Here is a 24534-nt window from a genome sequence, read left to right as displayed (position 1 = left end):
AGGAGTGCAGGCCCTACACACACCTTAATCTTATCAGCAACCCCACCCTTGAACTATTGCAATAAAACTCCTCACCAAATCCTCCCGGGTTGGGACACAGAGTTTTTCAGGGCAGGAGCCCGCTGTGTCTCCCTTTGCCTGGCAAAACAGTAAAGCTATCTTCTTCTAATTCACCCAAACTCTGTCTCTGAGATATGATTCAGCACCAGCGCACAGAAGCCGAGTTTTCAGCCTCAAGATCTCAGTGCCCTTCTAGCTGCAGTGGTTGAATTTGAACGCAGACCTGCCTGTCCTCCTCCCTCCTGCCTCAAGTTAGGACCCAGGCTCAGCGCTGCACCTTCCCGTTCAGCTCCCAGCTACCTCACCCTTGTACTCACTTCCACTCCACGGCCACTGAAATTCTCCTAAGCTCTCCAGGATTTGCTTCTGTAAGACAAGGTGGCAACAATTGCTATGGACCTCGGAGAGTGTGGTCAGGATGAAATGATTTCCTTCCGTGGAAGCCCTTAGGTCACTGCTTGGGAATAGATTCCAGCTGTTTTTGTTTCTTCACCTTCAGAAGCATGTCTCAGGGAGATGCTCTTGTTATTCCCATTTTATAGATGGGGCCACTGAAACAGAGCAATTAGGTAATCAGCCCAAGGCTCCACACTCCTAGAAATTAGAGCTGGTGTCGGAATTAGCTCCTTCTTGCAAATGCTCCACCCCATGGTCCAGCCTGCATGGAGGTAGTGCAGGGAGGGGAAGGAGGGGTCAGTCCCCCAAACATCCAGATCTGCAGAGAACCAGGGAGCCAGAGGAAGGCTGGATGCGAGGGCATTTGCAAGGAAGAGTTGATGTACTCACTGGTTTGTAAACTCTGAAGGAGTTTGCAGGAGCCCCGATGTCAGCCCCTGTCCCCACCTTTTGATGCTGAAAACTAGGCCTCTGTGCACTGGTGCCAAGTCAAATCTCAGAGACAGAGTTTTGGGCGATGTAGAAAAGAACAGCTTTATTGCTTTTCCAGACAAAGGGGGCCGCAGCGGGCTCCTGCCCTGAAAAACTGTGTCTGAACCCGGGAGCATTTGGAGAGGAGTTTTATAGCAACAGTTCAAGGGTGGGGTTGCTGATAAGATTAGGGTGTGTGCAGGGCCTGCACTCAATCTGGTTACAGGAGATCTCTTGATGAGTTTCTCTGGCTCCTTTAATCTGGCTTCAGGTGGTCTTCTTGAAGAGCTTCCCTGGTTCCTTTAATCTGGAATGAAGAATGCTGACCTCTTTTACTTCTTGGGGATTTTAGCTCTACAAAGAGCTCAAAGATATTGTTATGTACATCCATTGAGGCAGAACCAGGACCCTGCACTATTGTTTCTTTCCTCCCTTGTCTCTGCATCCTCTCCCTTCCCTGATGAGCAACTGTTCTAATCTGTCCTTTGGAATGCAGGGAATGTCATGGAGGCTGGAGTCTATTCCTTACAAACAAGAAACGGGGGATAGAAAAGCATCTGTGCCCAGGAGCCCCACAGGGTCCTGCTCCGTTTCACTTTCTGGGTGTCCCTTCTAAAACCAAGCATCCCTGAGTAACTCAGGGGCCACAGATCCTTGTGAAGGTGGCTGCGGGGGGGTTGCTATGGCCCAGGCAGCAGCACACACTAGAGACTCTCCCCCTACATTCCTCAAGCTTCCACACAGGGCCGGCCTCCCTGACTCCCATCAGCTTCCTCCCCATGGTGCCTCCCCAGCTCCACCCCAACAATGGAGCTCTTGGCTCCCACCCCACTGGAGGGCACAAAACAAAAGTTCTCCAGACAAAGACAGATCCACCAAGGCCAAGGCTGCACCTGTCTGTGAGCACACCCTGAGGTCTCACCCAGACTCAGAGATGGTGGAGGGGGAAGCATATCTCCTTCAACCAGGCAGGGTCTCCCCAAAGGGATTCTGCAAGTGTGATACCCCCTCTAGGGTAAGGGAGGGCATTAGCAGGTGGAGAATATGTGTGATGGAGGGACAAGACCAGGTCAGCCTAAAGCACAACAAGAGGGTCCTCGGATCTCCCCTTGATGTTGCAGGAGAGGGGTCTTGGGCAAGTCACTGAGCCTTGTTGGGCCTCAATGGCCTCCTCTGCAAAAGGAGGCCAAGACGTCCAATGGTCTAGGCTCACTTCCTCATCTTTCCCCCAGACCACACTCATCTCAGAGCTAGGCACTTCGCCTCTATCACCTCTATCCCCAGGGCTCGGGCCACCCTGGCATCTGGGAGCTGGCGTTTATTGATGTTATTGAATACCCTGTGTATGCCAAGCATTCCATGTGGATTTTCCTATTTCACACTCACAGACACTGTCATGACCTCCATTTCACCAATGAGAAAGCTGAGGCTTAATAGGGGAAGTCGGTGTGACCTGGTCATTGAGTTAGTTAGTGGTGGAGCCACAATTCAACCAAGCAGACCGATTCCAGAACCTACCAGCCTAACCACCATTCTACATGAGGGCCACGTGTGCCCAATAGCTGCTTCTGGAACACTGAGCCCAGGCTGTTGAGAGAATTAAATATGTAAAGAAGCTAACATAAGACCTGGTGTACAGGAGGAGCTCGATAAACCAGATCTGCTTGAATGAATGCTGTGTCTAGCCCAGAACTGCTGGATGCTCTGTAAGTTTACCAAGTTCAGGTGTCCTGAGTTAGTACTGGAGCGATCGCGGATCCAGTCCAACAACATCTTTCCCACGGAGCAAGTGGTTGGTCGCCTCACATAATTGATGTTTTGTCTGAGTCTAGGGTAGCACCATAAGCACAGCTGGGAGGTGAAGGCTGGATCCTGGCAGCACGCACTGGTTTCAAAAGAGTTGTTTTCCAATTCACCATTGGTTCATTAGAATTCTGTCTTGTGGGCTCCACGCAGGGAGCAGCATGGAGGAGCATGAGTCTTAGAACTCTATGGGGGCAGCAGGAGTGGATCCCCCGCTCCTCTGGGCGCTGGCCACAGAAGCAGCCATGTTTTCTGGACGTGGCTATTGCCTGGAGGGAATATGATGAGGGCGGGGCCTTAACCTCCCCTGAGCAGCTGTGGGAAAAATAATAATAACAGCCAACTGCCGATGTCTATGGAGTCTGTATTATTAGGGCTGTTCTAAGCACTTTGCATGAATTAACTCATAGATGAGATCATCACTAGCATTATTCCATTATTTATAGATGAAGAAACTACGGCACAGAGTGGTCAGGTCATTTGCTGAAGGTCACATAACAGGCAGGTGATGGAGCTGGGATTTGAACCTGGGTTTGGGGTTTCGGAGGGTTTTATAATAATGGGTTCTCACCTGCCGCCTCTCGGGCTCTGAGCCAGCCTCTAGCCAAATTTTCAGTGACTAAGGATATAGTCTTACACGGTACTAATAGAACAATCTTTGCTTGATTTTTTTTTCTGAATTATTCTGACAAACTTAGATTGGCCCAGAGATGAGTTAAGATACCTTCCCTGACTCTTGAAGGACAGGGAGAGGAAAAGCGAAGATCCAACTTCACTATCGCGATTTTACAGATGAGGAAATCGAGCCAGAAGAGTTGAGGGATCAGCCCTAGTTCCCACGGCGGTGAGGAGTGAAGCTGGGATTCCTCCCCAGGTAAGGCCCTCTCCCTGCCACACTCCCAGGCAAGTGTAGACGCACTTTGGCAGAAACGCCAGGCATGTCCCAATATTCAACGGGCCTTCCAGGGGAGAAAGCTCCAGCTCTGGGCTTCCAGAGGGCAGGGCTAGTCCCTTATTGGAATTTATAGGGGACAAACTAGAACCCACTGTGAAAAAGACCTTCCATTGAGGGAAGTTCATATTTCTCTGAGAAAAGCTTTCATTTCAGGGACAAAACTCTATCTCTGGTAGGATAAAGAGACCAAGGTCTGAACCCCAAGTTAGCGCAGGATGGAGGAATACAATATCTTCTTTTTGTGCTTGATTCTGTCCTGTCTAGAATTGAAAGAGCTTCAAGGAAAATACCCCCGGTGCTCATGTTTTCCCACCCAGCACGAAGCAGACAGCATCTTGGCTGGAATAATATTATCCTGTAGGTTCTCCTCCATGATTCCCTCATAAATTCATGTCAATAAAAATCCGAGAGGAACCCAGTGTTTATGTAGGGCTCTGGTCTTTCCTTCTCACTCTTATGAAATTAGACTTGGGAAACAGAGGGAGAAAAAAAATGAAAATATGTTCTTTATTTTTTACCTCCTGGTCTTTGTCTGGATGTTTGCATGAAAATTAACAAAAAGAACAAAAAAGAAGAAAAGAAAGATTTATGTTGCCAGGAATCGAATACACCTTAGAGGTTGGTGTCCTAAGCCTTGCCCATTGGATAACACCCGTCAGAGATCTGGAAGTTAAGGAAGGGTCAGAATTCACTGCCTTGTTCTCATCTTAATGATCTGGTTAGGGAATACAGCCCCTTTCAAATCTAGCATTCTAAAATCATACATGAGTTGTGTTTTGTGGGGGGTTTTCCCCTCCTGAAAATGGTCTTAGACACTGCAGCACAGAATTGGTAATCATGCACTCCTGGATTCCAGTCCTGGCTCTGCCACTCATGACAATGACACCTTTGGAAATTTGTGTCATCCCTCTGCATCCGGGACCCCTCCTCTTGCAAAGGGGGAGGGGGAGCTCATCCTGTCCCCCGCGGGATTACTGTGATGATGAAATGAGATGATTCGAAATGCCTGGTGGGCTCATGGTGTGTGCTAAGAAAAGTTATTTAGTCTTTTCTCTTTAAAAAACCTTTCCTCATTGGATTTTTTTAATTGTAAAGTAATGGATTCTCATTGTATTTAGCCAGAGCATATGAAAGTCTATTTCAGAAAAAAAGTGAATAATCTTCTTGTGATAGGGATCATGACTTGCTTACCCAATATCCATTCTCGATTTCTTTCTTAGTAATAAAAGCTTTATATTACCAAGGCCTACTATAATAAAATAAAATATAATACAATTATCATAGTCAGCTAAAAAAACTCCATTTCTCAGCCTCCCTTGCAATTAGGTATGGTTGGTGGGACTTTTGAGTTAGATTTCTAAAAGAGGCATAAAACAACTTCTGTGTTCCTGCCCAGGTGTGATGGCTGGAGCACCAGCTGCCATCTTGGACCACAGATGGCTTTGGGGCTAGAGGCCATTAGTCAAGGATGATGAAGCAAAAAGATAGTGCTTGAGCTGATTACCATCGAGCTGCTACCACATTAGTTCTGGACCATCTTGTTCTGAACTTCTTTTTGTAAAAGCAACGAAACCTCCTATTTACTTAAGCCGCTGGTTTTTCTTGAGTCTGCCATTGTATGGACCTAGATCTAATTATAACTAATAACTTCTCCTCCCCTTCCACTTCTTGACATGACTGGTATTAACCATCACATCTTTTATAAGTTTATGCTCACAGCAAAGATATAGTTATGAATGCATGCCTAGAAAATGATATCATACTACATGCCATACTTAGTAATTGCTTAACAGTATATATCAAGGTCAAGTTCTCAGGCCAGGGAACACAGAACTCTAACATAATTTTTTTCACATTAGGCTATTAAATTATAGTATGAATATACCATAATTTATTTAACAATTTTTCTATTGATATAGGAGGTTTCTACTTGCTTTTCAACTAATATAAACCTTGCTGCAATAGACATCTGGTATAAATACCCTCCCCACTATGCTTTTATATTTCAGCAGACTGCCACAGTGGGATGACTAGTTCCTGTCCTTTTTAAACCTCACCACCTTCTTCCTTTTATAGATGAGGCAAGAGAAGTCTTGAAAGATGAAGTGCCAAATATAACAGAGGGAGACAGTGGCAACCATGCCTCCAGAATCCTCCCCATTATAATCCAAATTCCACACTCCTCTTTATCCAGTGTTTGGTAGCAGTGATATTTATTGAAGGAATATCTAAATAATCTTTACAGAAATAGTGTTCTACCAGCCTCTGCTTGAACTTATCTGGTGGCAGGGACCTCACTACATTTCTTTTCATCTTTGGAGAGTATTGAATGTTCTTTCTTACATGGTGTTATAATCTGATTTCATAAAACTTCTACTTTCTGGTCTCAGTTTTGACTCCCGGAGAACTGGTCTACTTCCTCAAAGGACAGATGAGGCTCACCAAGGTGGGCTTAAGAAAGGAATCCAAAGTTATCTACCTGGGGCTCCTGACACTCAGATATTTCTCACGTATGGAGCATATACAGTTGGTCAGGCAATGAGCATGGCTTTGAGGATGCAAAGAGGAACAGACCTGACCTTGACCTGAAGACATTTACTCTCCAGGGATGGGTGGGATGTCTCACAGCAATGGGGTTCCTCCTCTGACGAACCTGCCTTTGGGGTGACATGAAAACTCATCGTTCTGGTCACAGGGGCACAGTTAGGAATGTTAGGAATTAGGAGAGGAGAGCATTTGGGTGGGGTTGAGGACTTGTTTGGGAGAAGTAACTGGCCAAGTGGCCAGCCTGTCCTCAACAAACAGAACAAATCACTTCCTCTATAAATGTTGATTTGTTTTTCCTGGAAAAGTTTCTTTCTCTTAAGCAGTCACATTCCCATGAGCCCCTCTAGCTCGCTCTCTCTCCTCCTCTTTCTTTCTCTTTCTCTCTCTCTCTCTGGTAGAGACAATGTTTAGAAAAACAGGCTGAAAGAACACACCCTTTAGAAGATTTTCTCCTCCTGACCTTCCAAGGAAGCCTGACTCACTTGGTCATCTCAAAGTGGAATCATAGCAAATAAATCTCACTCTTATAAAATACAGTATAATTCAGTGGCAAAGTAAAAGGTAAAACTAATGGTTGAAATCTATAGGAATTAAATTTAAGCAGTAAAAGGGGCAGGCAAAACTTTGGAGTAGAAAGAACATAAGGTCTAAAGCCAACAGGTCTTATACTGGAACCCTACCTGTCACTCATGGCTGGGGGGGGGGCTGCCATATCACTTCTTATCATTTCATTTCCTTGCTGTAGACAGAGGATAGAATGGAACCTACACAAAGAAAGTCTGCAGGAGTGTAAATGAAATACAATCAATAAATGACCTCTGTAAGGCACTTAGCTAACTGACAGTGATCGGTGTCTATGGACTCCTCCTTTTGTATTTTCATGTGGCATGGTGTGGGCACATATACTGAACATCCTTCCTGTCCTAGCTGGGTGGCTGAGGATGGACAATAGTCCTCTGAAGTGCAGGTGTGAAGAAAGTGGATCAGAGAAAGCACAGGACTGCACAGCATCAGGGGTCCCTTGAGCCTTTGTTCGAATCCAATGATGCATAACTGCCCCATGAAGTGACTAAGCCAATGGGTTTGGACTACAGGTTTGGTTCTCTTATCCAACATTAGGCTGATTGCATTCGTCGTAAGCCAAGAGGTGATAGGATAAATGCAATCAGTATGGGGGAAAGGGGTCTGAAGTCTTGTCCTGGTTCTGCCATTAACCACCTGTGTGACCTGGGGCAGGTCAGTTAACCTCTCTGAGCATCAAGTTCCTGCAGTGTAGAATGGGGGTTCAAAAGCCCTCTTTGCCTCTAGGAAAAGGATATGAAACACTTCATAAAATTACTTAGTGGTGAGGATGGGACAGCGGAACATAGTGACTGCATTAGTTAATGTACCAGTTTGACCCCTGTAACACATAGCCTTAAAGCAATAATAATTTAATGCAGAAATTTAGATTTAAGTATCTTTCCCATAAAAGTCTGGGTGGGCGGTCCAGGGCTTGTACAGCAACAGCAATCAGAGCTTAGCCTTCTTCTACCTCATTGTTCTGTCATTCTCAATGTCAAGTTTACATCTCATGTTCCAAGATGGTGGGTCCAGTTCCACCGACCACGTTATTCCATCTAATGAGCAAGAAGAAAGAAGTTACACATAACCTTTCCTCTCCTATCCTTTGAACCAGAACTAAGTCACAAATTGCAAAGGACTCTGGGAAATGGATATTTTAGCTGGGTATCCTGCCCAGGTAAAGAGTTTATACCTCTAATAGAAGAGAAGAATGGATATTGGAGACCTCAGTTCCTTGCCGCATGCATCTCCCCATAGGGCCGCTTGAGTGTCTTTGTGACACAGAAGCTGACTTTCCCCAAAATGAGTGATCCAACAGAGAGAACCAAGAGGAGGTCATAGTGCCTCTGAGGACCTACTCTTGTGAGTCTAAACCATCACTTCTACCACATTCTACTGTCAGAGTCACTAAGAACAGCCCACACTCAAACAGGGCAGTTAGTCTCCACCCTTTGAAGGAAGGAGAGTCAAACAATTTGTGGACATATTATCAAACTACCACAGCAAGTTAGTTATCCTTGCTCGCTGAAATGAATTTTCCCCATCTATAAATAACAGTAACACACAACTCATAGGACTGGGGAGGGACAACACATGGAAAGCACCAGACACTTAGTAAGCACTCAGCATGTATTAAGTAATATTGCCATTTCCTGATTTTCTTCTCCTCTCCCAGGCAGACACGCTCCCTATCACCCCACCCTGCCACCGCATCCAGCTCCATGTCCTGCCAAAGTCCAGCCGGGGTTAAACCTCCCCACAAGGAACCCTCCAAAAACCCACCCTCTGAATTCACCTTCCCTTCCCTGCTCTTCTGTCAAACTTTGAACCTCTCCTATGTACCTAGCACCTCTTTTCTGCTAAATGGTTATTAGTGTATCTATTGATTTCTTCCCACTTGACTATGAATCAAGGACTTTGTCTTATTCAACTATATAAACAAGAAAGTTGTCAGCTGGAGACAGCCAGTGCATCTCCCCAAGTGAGGGGTTGGGGCAACCCACCCTGCCTCCCGTCCTCACTGCCCACGAGGGCCAGCACAGGCTCCTGGTGAGTGTGGCTATGGAGGGGTCTCCAGAACCAGGGCCCAGAGATCCACGGGGCCCAATCCTGGGCTCTGAAAAGAGCTCAGCACAGCCGGCTCTGAGTTGGAGCACTGTGCCAAGCTTCCCGCCACCGCCCTGAGTCAGCTGGAGGGCCCGGAGCCCACCTAGGCGGAGGAAGGCCTCGTTGTAGTAGCGGCATGGAAAGAAGTAAGAAGATGTTCTGACGGCAGAGGGGAGACTCCAGTTTATCCGATTCTCTGCACAGAAAATGCTGAAGGTGACCCCCCTCCCCCCCAAAGGAAACAAAACAAAATTCAGGAAACTCAGCTTTATTGCAGGGTACAAACTACATCGACGCTACAGAAATCGGCTGCCTTTCTGTACACTCACAACAAACTATCCGAAAGAGAAAGGAAGAAGACAACCCCGTGGACAATGACAGTAACAACACAAAGAAAATACCTAGGAGTCCCTCTAACCCACGACCTACAAGACCCGTAACTCACAAAATGGGACGAGAGTCATACTGATGAAAGAAAATGAAGACGACACACACTCAACATAGAAAGATAGGTGGTGCTCATGGATCGGAAGAGCCCATCTGGTGTAAGTGATTCCACGCCCCGGAGGCAATCCAGAGAGTCGATGCCATTCCTCTCAAAACACCCACGGATTTTCTCAGACAAGTACAACTAAGAATTCCGAAATGTGTCTGGAAACACAAAAGAACCTAGAGAGTGTCGATACGCGCTTCAGAAAGAAGTGCAGATCTCAGACGTCCCATGCTGCCTGATTTCCAACTAGACTGCAAACCTGCCATCATCAAGACAGCACGGTATTGGCACAGAAGACATCCACATAGATCCAAGGAAGAGAACGGAGAGCCCAGGAAGAAAGCCATGCTTGTGCGGTCAATTCGTCTCTGACAAAGGAGGTGAGAAGGTCCCATGGGAACAAGATAGCCTGTGCAATGAGTGGCGCTGGGGAAGCTGCTCCACTCCATCCACAAGCATCACACCGGATTCCTTTCTCGTGCCACATACAGCAAGAACCGCACACCCAATCGACTACCGCAACGTCAAACCTGAAGCCAGGCCAGGCCTAGAAGAAACCCATGGGCAGTACGTTCTTGGACCCCAGTCTTGGGAGCAGGTCTGTGGATCGGTCTCCTCAGACAAGGGAAACAGAAGCACAATAAAGCCAGCTGGGGCTCCAGGCACCTGAAAAGGAGTTTCAACAGCATAGGCAAAGCGTCCACAGTGGAGCGAACGAGAGAAAACAATGATTTACAAACGATGTAACTGAGAAGGGGGATCATCTGGAAAACAGACCGAGAAGGCGCACAACGCAAGCCTTCGAGACATAGGAACTGTAACCTGAAGCTTAACCCTAGCAATGTGTGTGTGTGTGTATGTATGTGCACCTGTATGTATTCTTTACATAATATACCTAGATTATATATAATAAACATATTGTATACCAAAAAAAGAGAAAGTTATCAGGGCCAATAACCAAAGGATTTATTTATTTTTATTTTTTGGCCACATGGCATATGGGATCTCAGTTCCCCAACCAGGGATTGAACCCGAGCCCCACTGCAGTGGAAGTGCAGAGTCTTAACCACTGGACCACCAGGGAAGTCCCAATACCCAAAGTATTTTGCCATCTATAGTAGTGTCCTGGCTGAAGAGAAGCCCTGACTGTTGAATTAATCATTTTTCCCTGGCACATAGTAAGTGCATAATAAGAATGAATAGTAAGAAATAATTTATGTAAATTCAATATTAAAAATCTGATGTAAAAAATGAGCAGACAATCTTTTTCCAAAGATGACATACAGATGGCCAACAGGCATCTGAAAAGATGCTCAACATCACTAATCATCAGGGAAATGCACATCAAACCCACAATGAGTGTTCACCTCACACCTGTTAGAATGGCTATTATCAAAAAGATAAGAGTTGGCGAGGATATGGAGAAAAGGGGACCCTCGCGCACTGTTGGTGAAATGTAAACTTGTGCAGCCACATGGAAAGAACAGTAGGAAGGTGCTTCAAAAAATTAATAGGACTACCATACGATCCAACAACTCCACTTCTGGGCGTTTATCCCAAGGGAATGAAAACACTAATGCAAAAAGGTCCCTATACCCCCATGTTCACTGCAACATTATTTACAATAACCAAGACGTGGAAACAACTTAAGTGCCCATCGATGGAAGAAAATCCCTTTTTCTCTGCATGAGGAGAAGCAGCCCTCCTGGGACCTGCCTTCCAGGCTGCAGTGTCCTTCTTGGCTCATCTTGGAGTGAGTCTGGAATCTGAACAGGAGGACCTGAGAGCTGCCCAGGGCCACCCGAGTAGCTCTGCCTTGGAGGCCAAGGAGTGAACTGAAATTTCTCCACCAGCTCATGGGCGTCTTTACATTTTAAATTAGGATTCCCAGTTCCTGGTAGCCTAGCCCGGGCTTGGTAGAGAAGGCAAGAGAGGGAAAGAAGCTGTTTTTCTCTCCCTCATTCACTTAATAAGTATTTATAGAGCACCTACTATGGACCAGAAACTTCCCACTGGGTATAAATTGGTGAATAGGAAAGACACAACCATTGCTCTGGGTGAGCTTAAAAGTCTTGTGAGGGCAAAATATAATAAACAAGTGAACAAATAAACAAATGCATTATGTAATTGTGATACGTGCTCTGAAGGAAAGAATAGGACTAGAGAATGAGAAAATCACAGGGGTTGGGAAGAGGGGGACCGACTTAGTCAAGCTGATTAAAGGAGAGTTTCTGTGCAAAGGAGACATTTAAGCCAAGACTTGGAGGGTGAAAGGAAGGCAGTCAAGGCAGCAAAGCATTCCAGGCAGGGGATCAGCCTGTGAGACCCGAGGTGGGAGAGGGCCTGGATCACTGGGGGAAGTGAAAGGCAGACAGGGAAGAGGATAGAGATGGAAGGCCAGGCCCCTAGGGCCTCAGAGCCAGTGGGAGGAGTTGGGTTTTATCGGAGGCACCTGGGAACCCCCCTCCCCCAGTGTCTGGCGGGACACTGAGCCCTTTGGGAAGCTGCTTATCTCCTACTAGGCTGGAGGTACGGGAGGCTGTCACAAGCCCCCCCGTCTCTCGGCATAAGCTCTGGAGACCCGGAGCTCAAGCCAGGCCTCGGCTGTCCCACAAAAGGGAAGCGTTGTCACAGTATTTTTAACACAGCACAACCCACGCTCCTCTCTTCCTGCGTGGCTAAGGCCCTGAGCCAGGTGGGGCTAGTCACCAGGCTCCACCCTGCACCCCTGACCCAGCCCTGGTGGCCGCAGAGGGTGGGGTGGAGGCAGGAAGTGGCCAGGAGGCCCGCCTGCAGCTGCACACACCCACCGGCCGAGCTTTGGGCAGGGCAGCAAATGCAGGCCTGGGGCTGGCTGGAGGGACGCAGGAGTCCTTGGAGGAGAGCCCAGGCCAGGCCAGACCTCTGGGAACCATGGTGGTGTCCTCCCTGCAAGGCTGAGAGTGAGGTGATGCAGTGCCCATGACCAGCAGGAAAGGAAGAGGGGGGCTACTCAGAGGGCCTGCAGGGGTGGAGTGCAGAGAGGGAGCGGGCAGTTCCTTGCATTTGGTTTCCTTTATCATCCAAGACATTTGATTGTATGTTTCTAAGAACATATTGTGAAAGAGGTCAGTCTTAGTTTCCTGTGTCTGCTGTAACAGGTGACCACAAACGTGGTGGCTTAAAGCAACAGAAATGCATTCTCTCACGGTTCTGGAGGCCAAAGTCTTACATGAAGGTGTCGGCAGGGTCGGGTCCTCCTGGAGGGTCTGAGGGAGGGTCCATCCCTTGTCCCCCTCCCAGCATCCAGTGGCCACCAGCAGTCTTTGATTTTCCGTGGCTTGTACACGCACCACCGCAGCCCCTTCCTATGTTTTCATATGGCCTCTCCTCTGTGTCTGTGTCACCAGTCTCTCTTTCCTTCTCTTATAAGGACACCTGGCATTGGATTTAGGGCTCATCCTATACCCAGCGTGATCTTAACTAGAGATGCTCAATTACATCTGCAAAGACCCTTTTCCAAACAAGGCTGAATTCACAGTTTCCAGTGAACATACCTTTTGGGGGGTGGAGACACCATTCAACCCACGACAGGGTCCCTGAGATTCCCCAGGCTCCCAGAAGGGGGTCTTTGAGGATAAGCGTTGTGACTTTGGGTCTCCTCTGTGCCGTGAGCATGACGGTGCCGCCTCGCAGGGCCCGGGCAGGTGTCAAGCAGCAGGGATGGCTGCCCTCGTGAGCTCAGCAGGGGCCACGGCGTTCTCTCTTGTCTCCTCCCCTTGAGGAAGGGGGTCTTCTGACTTGAGAATAGAGGGGTTTTAGCTGCAGCTGCCCCAGGCCCCTGGAGACAGAGGAGGGAACTGAGACCCGCCAGCGGTGGGCCAGGGCCCGGGGGAGTCACGGACCAAGCTGAGAGCCAGGCCAGGGCTTGGGCTCTGGATCTTTGTATCACCTGGGAGAGGTCGCAGAGGTGAGAAAGGATTTGTCTGGTTTGAGAAACAGAAAGGAGGTCAGCGTGGCCGAGGTGAAGTAGGCACTGAGTGAGGTCGACGTGCGGGCAGGGCCCTGAGGCAGAGGCGCCGCTGTACCCATGGGAAGATGGTCAAAGGAGGTCCCACTCCAGGACGGGCTGCCCACACGTGACCTGTCCCTCAGACAGCAGACCCCAGCCACCTTCCCAGATCAGAGCCTGCTTTGGAAGGAGATGCAATGAACCTCTTCCTGCTAAGGCCAAAGAGTGCTAGGACAGTCAGGTTAACCTTTTCAGAGGCACAGCCTTCTTTAGACCAGGACTCTGAGAGGATGTCACCTGTAGGAACCCTCTCTCCAACAGACAAGGCAGCTGGACTCAGAGAGGGAACTCGACTTGCCAAAGTCACACAGCAAATTAGCGGCAGAGCTGAGCCCCGAGCCTGGGGGTGTCTCCAGATGCCCGGGCTGTGTGAGCGAGTACTCAGCCTCTGCATGGAATTCTCCTAGTTCCAGAGCTCTCGTCTTACAGATGAGCGAGGCTGGGCCCCCCGCTGAGAGTTTCTTTGTTGATTTGGGAACCAAAGAATAAAACAACGTGTTATATAGACTCTTGTTTTGCTCACAAGCTGAGGTCTCCTGGGGCAGTTTGTTGGGTTCCCCGGAGTTGGTGATTCTGTGCATGAAGTTTCTGTGTGAAACTTCAGGCCACCAGAACCAGAGAGAAGGAGAAACCTTCTCTGGGTCTGGGATAGAATGAGGGCGTCTTCCTAAAACCCCTGAGGAATAGCCTTTGGCTCATGACCCTTGATTCCAAGGCTGCTTCTGTTCTGAGAGTTGCTTCAGGGGGCTGGTCAGGGCGGGTCTGTGTTTGGCAGAACAGACTTTGTATACTGGAACCCCCTCTTCCCTGCTGTGTGACCTCAGGCAGGTTGGTTGACCTCTCTCTGCTCTGCGTCTCCCACATTCCCCGCTCAGGGCTGCCCAGGGGTGAAGTCCACGAGAGCCTGTTCCTCCTTCCACTCAGACCTGGAGGCAGTCCCTTCCCAGTGGTACAAACAGGAACTGAGCCGGCTGGGAAGGCTGTTGAAAAGAACTTTCTGGCCAAGACGGTGTGTTTGTGCAGTTTGGTTCTCTGCCCCCTGTGCTCTGGGAAAAGTTCCAGACCTGAGCAAGTTTATCAGATTCCTTTCTTTACCCACCCAGCCTTGAATTTCATGGAAAACAAAACAGAGAAGAAAAAAGCCAAAGCAGTCTAACACTTGAGTCAGTTATTACATGGAGTTTAAAGTCTTTTAAAGCTGAGTTTCTGTACTTGACCATCCACTAAATGGATGTTTTTGTTTTGTTTTGTTAATAAATTTATTTATTTTATTTATTTATTATTTTTGGTTGTGTTGGGTCTTCGTTGCTGCCTACGGGCTTTCTCTAGTTGCAGCCGGGGCTACTCTTCATCGTGGTGCATGAGCTTCTCATTGCAGTGGCTTCTCTTGCTGCGGAGCACGGGCTCTAGGCACGCGGGCTTCAGTAGTTGCGGCTTGTGGGCTTCCATAGTTGTGGCTCGCGGGCTCTAGATTTCAGGCTCAGTAGATGTGGTGCACTGGCTTAGTTGCTCTGCGGCATGTGGGATCTTCCTGGACCAGGGCTCGAACCCGTGTCCCCTGCATTGGCAGGCGGATTCTTAACCACTGCGCCACCAGGGAAGCCCTAAATGGACGTTTTTAGGCAACACACTTCAAGCTCTCTGAGCCTCAGTTTCCTTGCTTCCTGGGTGTAAAATGGGCATAGTAACAAAGATGTTGCCGTGTGTTGAAGGATGAGCAATCATTCCCTGGAAAGTATGCCACACAGTTCTTGGCCTGGAGCCCACGATCTGAATGGCACCGAGATGGCTAGTGTTGCTCTGGGCAGCCCTTCCCCACACTCAGACTCACCATCCCCTCCCAAAGATGTCCATATTCCTTCTGCCCAGAATATGTTATTTTACATGGCAAGAGGGACTTTGCAGATGTGATTTAGCTCAGGATCTTGAAATGGACCAATATAATCACAAGGGTCCTTAAGAGAGGGAGGCAGGAGAATCAGAGTCAGAGACAGGAGGTGATGTGACCATGGAAGCAGAGGGAAAAAAGGTGATGTGAAGCGGGCCGGAAGCCAAGGAATGTGGGCGGCTCCTCGAAGCTGGAAAAGGCAAGGATCAGATTCTTCCCCCCGAGGCTCCAGAAGAAACACAGCCCTTCTGGCACCTTGATTTTAGACGTCGGACCTGCAGCACTGCAAGACCATAAATCTGTGTTGCCTTAAGATGCTGAGTTTGTGGTAATTTGTTAAGGCAGCCATAGAAAACTCATACAAACCTGCATGAGACAAGGATGCTGAGACCCTGGTGCTCTCGGTTTCTGCCCTTTCCTGATTCTGTGCCTCCAGCCTTCTCTCCAATTCTGTGAGCTCCCTGGCATGCTGCATGGCACACGCTCCTAGCACCCAGCTCGGCTTTCCTGGGCTCCCCCCAGCTGAATGTGTTCTTTGCCACGCGTGGTGCTGTTTACACCCCTGTGGATGCTCCTTTAGCCATTTCTTTCTTTCACACGTTGGTTGACAGTTGTGACTCATAACAGCTGACAAAACACACGCAGATGATGGTTTGTTTGGACTCGTCGCCTGTACTGAAAGGAAAAATAGGATGCTGGATGTCACAAAAGAGAGTTTTCAAGTTACTTGAGCTACCCTTCAGAAAATGTTGGAGAAAAAACACAAGAGAAAGATGAGCCAGGCAATTCGGGTCTAGAATCCCCCTGCAGCCTGGGAGAGTTGACTCCAATTGTCTGAGTTCTGGTAGCTGGCAGATGTGACTTTGGGGTTTGGAGAAAGCAAAGCAGCGCTTGCAGGTATGTGGGATACACAGAAGCCAGGCGAACAGCACTCCATCCAGCTCTGAGCTCACCCCTCCCATTTCCAGGAAGGTTTTTCTGGTGCTAATGGGCTGAGCCTCTCAAAGAGTTTCCAGTTACTTTTTTTTTTTTTTTTTTTACATCTTTATTGGAGTATAATTGCTTTACAATGGTGTGTTAGTTTCTGCTTTATAACAAAGTGAATCAGTTATACATATACATATGTTACCTTTTGAATTCCGTATGCCTCTCATTAGACATCGAGCTCCTGGAGGTCAAGGGCAGATTCCCCTTTGTCGCACCTGACACGAGCCAAGGGCCTGGCAGGCACAGCGAGTGCCCAGCGGACGCGTGCAGAATCAAGCTTTCGCTTCTCTGGCCTCCTCTCCTGAGCTGGGCAATGGCAATCCTTTTACATCTCCAACACTTTACATTTACCAAAACCTCTTAGGAAGGTCCAGAAGGAAGAACGTGTGTCTGAGTTCAAGTTCCAATGCAACCCACGCCTTGGCCTTTGGGAAACCTCTCCCACTCTTCAGCCATGGAATGGGGTAATAACACCCTCGTGGGTGGACAGGAGCAGCTCTCAGCAGATGCACCTCACAGCGCCCAGCACAGGGCCTGCACAGAGTGGGCTTGGTAAGTGTCGGTTGCTTGAACTTGGGGGGCTATCTCTAGAAGTCAAGCTCCCTCTCTTTCCCCACCGTCTTCCTTTCTTACCTTCATCCTTTTCCCTTGGCCTCCAGTGTCTCCTCCCTTCTGAAGCAGGAGTGATCTGTCCAAAAGGCAAGACTGAGCACTGATCTCCACTTGCTTTATGCCTTGAAGGCTCGCCCTTGACCTCAGCCTAAAGGCCCATCTCTTACGCATGGCTGGCAAGGCCCTCCCTGCTCTGGTGCTGCCCTTTCCCTCCATGGGCCGCTTTGCACCTCTCCTTCCAGCCACATGGAATGCTTCTAGCTGCCCACCCACCTGGGGGTGGTTAGGCCTCTGTGCCCTTTCTCCATCCCTTCCCCCTGCCTGTCATGCCAGGCTCATACAGGGGGTCGAGAGCAGTGGTTATGGGGTGAGCTCTATGGGGCCATAATCCCAGTTCTCCCACCTCCTTGCAGTGTGGCCTTGAGCACGTGACTTAACCTCTCTGGGCCTCTGTTTCCTCATTGGTCTGAGAGGAAAATCATATACTTCCTTCTGAAGCATAGTGGATGATTTCATGAATTTTTGCTGGTAGAACTTAGAACAGTGCTCGGTTTACCTGTTATATGATATGATTACTGTTCATTGCTTTAGCTTAGAGAATCTTTTTTGGTATTTTGAGTCTCAGCTCAAACGTTAGCTCTTCCATGGAGCCTTCTTTGAAATCTCCTGTTATTTTTGTGTTGCTGTGTCTTTCTCCCTTCAATTCTGTCAGTGTTTGCTTCATGTGTTTGGTAGCTCTGATGTCTGGTGCATAAACATTTATAGTTGTTATATCTTCCTGGGGAATTGACCCATTTATCATTATATAACGTCCTCCTTTTTTTGTTTAACGTCTTTACTGGAGTATAATTGCTTTACAATGTGTTAGTTTCTGCTTTATAACAAAGTGAATCAGCTATACATATACATATATCCCCATATCTCTTCCCTTTTGCATCTCTCTCCCACCCTCCCTATCCCACCCCTCTAGGTGGTCACAAAGCACTGAGCTGACCTCCCTGTGCTATGTGGCTGCTTCCCACTAGCTATCTGTTTTACATTTGGTAGTGTATATATGTCCATGCCACTCCCTCACTTTGTCCCAGCTTACCCTTCCCACTCCCCATGTCCTCAAGTCCATTCTCTATGTCTACGTCTTTATTCCTGTCCTGCCCCTAGGTTCTTCAGAACCCTTTTTTTTTTTTAGATTCCATATATATGTGTTAGCATATGGTATTTGTTTTTCTCTTTCTGACTTACTTCACTCTGTATGACAAACTCTATTTCCATCCACCTCACTACAAATAACTCAATTTCATTTCTTTTTATGGCTGAGTGATATTCCATTGTATATATGTGCCACATCTTCTTTATCCATTCGTCTGTTGATGGGCATTTAGGTTGCTTCCATGACCTGGCTATTGTAAATAGAGCTGCAATGAACATTGTCGTACATGACTCTTTTTCAATTATGGTTTTCTCAGGGTATATGCCCAGTAGTGGGTTTGCTGGGTTCTATGGTAGTTCTATTTTTAGTTTTTTAAGGAACCTCCATACTGTTCTCCATAGTGGCTGTATCAACTTACATTCCCACCAACAGTGCAAGAGGGTTCCCTTTTCTCCACACCCTCTCCAGCACTTATTGTGTGTAGATTTTTTGATGATGGCCATTCTGACTGGTGTGAAGTGATACCACATGGTAGTTTTGATTTGCATTTCTCTAATGATTAGTAATAACATCCTCCTTTGACTCTTAAGACAGTTTTGACTTAAAGTCTATTTTGTCTGTTATTAGTCTAACCAAGCCTGCTCTATTTTGGTTACCATTTAGATGGAGCATCTTTTTCAATCCTTTCATTTAAATGTGTCCTTAGAAAATTGGGGTTCTGTTACCAGAAGGATGGATTTAGCAGTTAGCAGTCATCTCTAACCTACTTTTCCATTATTCACAACAGAATATGTGAAGGAAATTGTCAATAAGCACAAACATTTCTCCTTTCCCTTAGCTTGCCTTGTCCCTAACAATATTAATTAATTCAAAAAATAATAATAATAAACTAAAATGGACCAGTGTGATGTCCCCTTGCTCTTGAGGAGTTTTCTGATAAACCTTGCCATGCATTTTGGGCTTCCTTCCCTCTCTGCCATCTTTCAGGTTCTATCACAATAGTCTCATATCTTGAAAGTCAATATGAGGGGTAGAATCCTAAGGAAATAACCTGAGATGCAAAAAGAATGCCGGGTCCAATGTTAGTCATCAGAGTGTTTGTTATAATGCAGACGTTTGATACAATCTTAACGCCTAGCTCCTATGTACTGAGCAGATAAGGCGAAGATAAACCACAGTTTAGAATGATAGGCAGTCATAAAAGGCAGGTTTGCAAATATCTGTTTAACAAGGAAATAAAAACTCAGGATATGCTAGGTTAAAAAGCAGAATAGACAACTGTAAATACAGAAAACTATAACTTCAATCACCAAAAAATATGTGTAATAAAAATGATCGGAAAGATAAATTACAAAAATATTCCCAATGCTTATCTCTGGGTGATGGGATTTCAGGTGTAATTTATTCCTTTCTTTTCACATTTTTGTATTTTTTAGACTTTAATGTGAAAGTATTATTTCTAGAGTCATGGGGGAAGAGAAATGCATATAACCTCATGCAGTGGCAGGAAACACAGTTTCACCCAGCTTGGATTGCATGGGTGGGACGCGGTGGGAGTGGCATCTGGGTTTATGGTTTCCTCAGTGGAGTTGAAAATGAACATTCCTTCCAGAAAACCCTCAAACGGTGGAGAGGGAAGGACTCTGAGCTCATTAGACCAGAGTTTCTCTTCCTGCAGCCCCAGAGATGATCAGAAGTGGACAGGTTGGTCTGGGGTTGGGACAGGACCCTATGCCGTCCACTGGGACACACATGGCCTCACCCAAAGGCAACAACATCCCAGGAAAACCTCTGTACCCCTGCCTATGGCTGATGTTTTGGACGCCCACCCTAGTTCTTTCTGAGGCCCATTGCTTCTTTCCCCAGGACGGAAGCACCCCCAACCTGAGCAGAAGCAGCCTCAGCCTGTGCTCAGAGGGGCTCGGGGGTCCCAGGAGCCACTGTGACCAATGGCAGGTGGGAGTTGGTGGCTGCAAGTCCAGCTCTCTCGCCCTTCGGTGAGACCGTGCTGAATCGGGTTCTCTGCCGTCTCCCAGAGAACCCCCGGAGGAGTGAGCCCCAGGGTTCCACAGTCACGATCTGCTCATGGATGCATCCGGCATTGGTGTCCGTCCCTTCCCTGCTTCACTCTCTCACCCCTGCTGCTTCCTGAGGTCATTTCCCCAAAAAACTACCGATACGCAAATCCTTGTGTTAGAGTCTGATTCTTGGGAAACTCAACCTAAGACTTGGCAACTCCTGCTGGCTCTGCTCTGCTCTGGCATTTGGAACATTCTTTACTCCTCATTGATCTTACCCCCAGGGACACATGAGAGGCCATTGTCTTGTCCCAGGCACTCACTCCATTCCCAGATCTCTGGTGTGCCCTGCCCTCCTTTCTCTGGCTCCCCATGCCCTGTCCTAACCTTTGCGTAAAGACCCATCTGTGCTTTCTTTTCTGGTTTTGCACAGTTGGCCGCCATTATGTTCGGGTTCTCTTCTCCAGCCATTTCCCTGATTCCTCAGGCATTTATCACTCTGCATAAGAGACTGTCAGTTGCTGTCTTCCACCTCTCATCTGCCCCCGTGCAATCCGCTCTTCCTTTAAGCCAGATGATAAAGACGGAAACCCCCAAGGAGTTTGCCGGAATCATTCAGTGAGCTCGAGGGTGGAGGAGACAAGAACAGTGCCAACACCCACCCGGTGCTCGGTTGGCCCCCCGCTGCTGGTTATACATCAGAGGTGTCCTAGTGCACCTTGGATTGAGTTCTGCTCCTTATTTGGGGCCTGGGACCAGGAGGGTGGCCCAGAGAGGCAGCTCAGCCTGGCTCTTGTGGGTGGAGCAGTATGTCTCATGATACATTCACAGAAATCATACTGTTGGATGGATTCCTACTGGCCCAATTGATGGCCAACTATCAGCTTGGAGTGGTCCATGACACAGCAGCCATCTTGCTAACAGCAACAACAAAGGCAACAATAATAATAACAGTTATTTCTTGACCTTCAAATGACTTTCCATTTCCCATGCACAGAGAAAGCCAAAAACTTTACAGTGGCCACAAGGTCATATGTAATCAGCTCTCCTTTCCTTCTTTCCTGATCTTATCTTTTCCTCCTCTCTTTTTCTTGCCCCAGTAATGTGAAATACAAGATACAAATAGAGGAGAGATAAACAAGGAGGACAAACCAGAAAATATTCAACTTATTCTTAATTAGGGTTTCTGAGAAAGAAAACAGAAATATGGGAGAAAAATTGTACACATATGTATTAGAGCAAAACTTTCCTGAAATAAATACACAGATTAAATAGGCAAAGTCTCAGGGGAAAAAAGCCTGCAAAATAACGAATGCCAAGATATAGTTATTGAACTTTAATGCTAAGAGAAGGACCAGAGTGTCCGTGAGCTTTTCTTGGAGGAAGAAAGAAGAAAGCAAGAGAAAAACCAGTTGATATGAATTCCTGTCACCCAAGCGATAAATCAAACACAGGACCCAGAGTTGGAGAAGCTCCATAAAGAGACTAATGATGAACATCTAGCCCATTTAAATGCCCAAGTGATTCAAAACAAATGCAAGAATTATGGTTCTGAAATAGAATGCAAGTTGTATCAAATTTAATATTGAATTCCTCTATAATCATAAAAGTGTCATAACCAGGTGGTAGAAATGGAGGAATGTTAGAAACATGCACAAGGACATAGATTTCCTTTTCATCATAATTCATTCACTCAACAAATATTAGTTGAGCACTTACTATGTGTCAGAACAAGGAAAAGTCCCTGCTCTCATGGAGCTAATATTCTACTGGGCACTAAGACAATTATTCCTGCTACTTGCCTCGTTTGGGGTCCTGTTATGAATCCCTTGAAGAGTTTCAGAACCCACCATGCTTGTCCATGCTTTTAAGTGTCCTTTTTGCCTGGAACGCTTTTCCCACCCTTCTTCTGTTTTGCTTTGTTAACTCCCACTCAACTTTAGATACTCAGTTTAGGCATTACCTCTTCCAGGAAGCCTTCCCTGATCTCACACTCTGGCTGTTTTAGGTATCCTTCAAATGTGACTTCTTCAGCCACATCTCCTCTCCTTACCCCTGAGAGCTTTTGCTATCTTGATATTTATCATACTTATTGTAAGTGGCTTTTATTCATCTGTCAATTCTTCTAGAAGCTGAACTATTCAAGACATAGATTATGTCTTTTGTGTCTTTGTATTCTGAGCGCAGTGCCAAGCAGAGAAATAAGTACTAAATACTGTAAATGTTTATTAAACAGATAGATAAGTAGATGAACTGAGGCTGGATGGATGGGAGGATGGATGGATGGATGGATGAATAAGTCGGTGAATGGATGATGAATGAAAGAATGGATAGATAAATAGTTTAATGGACAGATGGATGGATGATAGTTGTATGGATGGATGAAAAATTAAAGAATGGATAGATAGATTAGTTGAATGTAGGTATACATGTATGTATTTATGAATGAATTAAAGAATGGGTGGATGGACAGTTGGATGGATGATGGATTAAAGAATGGATAGATAGTTGAATGCATGCATGGATGGATGGGTGAGTGGATGGAAGGATGGATGGAAGGAAGGTAGCGGATGAGCTGGTCTCTCCTCGTGCAGCATCACCCTCTGTAATCCACACTTCATCTTATTGTCATAACCTAGAAATCTAAGCATGTCACACAGTGCTCTCAATCTTTCTCCTTCATCCCACTGGCCACTTAATAAAGTCCAGGCTTTTTACTGTGACGTATGATGCCCTCTGTGATCTGGTTTCTTCTCTCCTCTCCAGGCTCCTGTCTCAAAGCCACGTCAGCCCTCGACTCAGCCAACACTTGTTACATATAAGCAGCCACATGCTCTAATCTGGAATGACAGTCAGCTCCTTGACACGACCTCTAACTGGCCTCTTCTCCCCTTTATGCTTTTTTTTTTTTTTTTTTTTTTTTGCGGTATGCGGGCCTCTCACTGTTATGGCCTCTCCCGTTGTGGAGCACAGGCTCCGGATGCGCAGGCTCAGTGGCCGTGACTCACGGGCCCAGCCGCTCCGCAGCATGTGGGATCTTCCCAGACCGGGGCACGAACCCGTGTCCCCTGCATTGGCAGGCAGACTCTCAACCACTGCGCCACCAGGGAAGCCCCCCCGCTTTATGCTTTTGCTTTTCCTCCTCCCTCTTCTTGGAATTTCTCAGGCTTCTTTTTCTCCTTGGTTGTCCTGCCACTCCCTGCATAGAATTACATCTTTACAACCGAAACTCTCTAATTTGCTTATTTGTTTACTTGTTTGTCATCTGTACTAGCCTGTGAATTCCTTGAGAAAACAGCCCTAAATACTGTTCACTTTAGAATAAGATACTACACCTGGCAAAGAATAGGTACTCAGTAAATATGTGTGAAAATATAATTGTGTGATAGGCGGACTAATGGCCCCTAAAAATGTCCACGTCCTAATCCCCAAAACCTGTGAATATCTCACTTTACGTAGCAAAAGGGACGTTTAGACAGGGAAATTGTCCTGGATGATCTGGGTGGGAGCAAAGTAACCACAAAGGGCCTTCAGAGATGGAAGAGGAGGGTGCAAGAGTCAGAAAAGGAGACACGATAGAAGCAGCTGTCCCAGTGAAGTGACTGCTGACTTTGAAAGTGGAGGGAGGAGGTGGGGGGAGAGGTGAATTAGGAGTTTGGGATTAACAGATAACACACACTACTGTAGATAAGAGAGATAATCAACAAGGACCTACTGTAGAGCGCAGAGGACTCTCTTCAATACTCTGTAATGACCTATATGGGAAAAGAATCTGAAAAAGAATGGATATATGGAGAGTTCCCTGGTGGTCCAGTGGTTAAGACTCCATGCTCCCAATGCAGGGGGCATGGGTTCAATCACTGGTCAGGGAAGACCCCGCATGCTGTGTGGCAGGGCCAATTTTTTTTTTAACTTAAAAATTAAAAAAATAAAAAGAATGGATATATGTATTGTATAACTGAATCACTTTGCTGTACAACTGAAACTAACACAACATTGTAAATCAACTCTACCTACCTCAATATAAAATAAAAATTAAATTAAATTAAAAAAAGAGAAAATGAAGGGAGGGGCCACAGGTCAATGAATGCAGGCCGACTCTAGAAGCTGGAAGAGACAAAGAAGCAAAATTTCCCCAGGGCCTCCAGAAGGAACACGGTCCTGCTGACACCTTGATTTTAGCTCATGGAGTCCCACTTAGGACTTCCGACCCCCAGAACTGTAAGATCCTAAGTTTGTGTTGTTTTAAGGCACTGACTACTTGTTACAGCAGCAATAGGAAAATATCGCAAAAGGAATAGCTAATATATATATATATATTTTTTGCGGTACGCGGGCCTCTCACTGCTGTGGCCTCTCCCGTTGCGGAGCACAGGCTCCGGACGTGCAGGCTCAGCGGCCATGGCTCACGGTTCCAGCCGCTCCGCGGCATGTGG

Source organism: Mesoplodon mirus, assembly GCF_964341445.2.
Source record: "Mesoplodon mirus genome assembly, chromosome: 16".
Lineage (NCBI taxonomy): Eukaryota > Metazoa > Chordata > Mammalia > Artiodactyla > Ziphiidae > Mesoplodon > Mesoplodon mirus.
Note: the sequence above shows the minus strand (reverse complement) of the source record.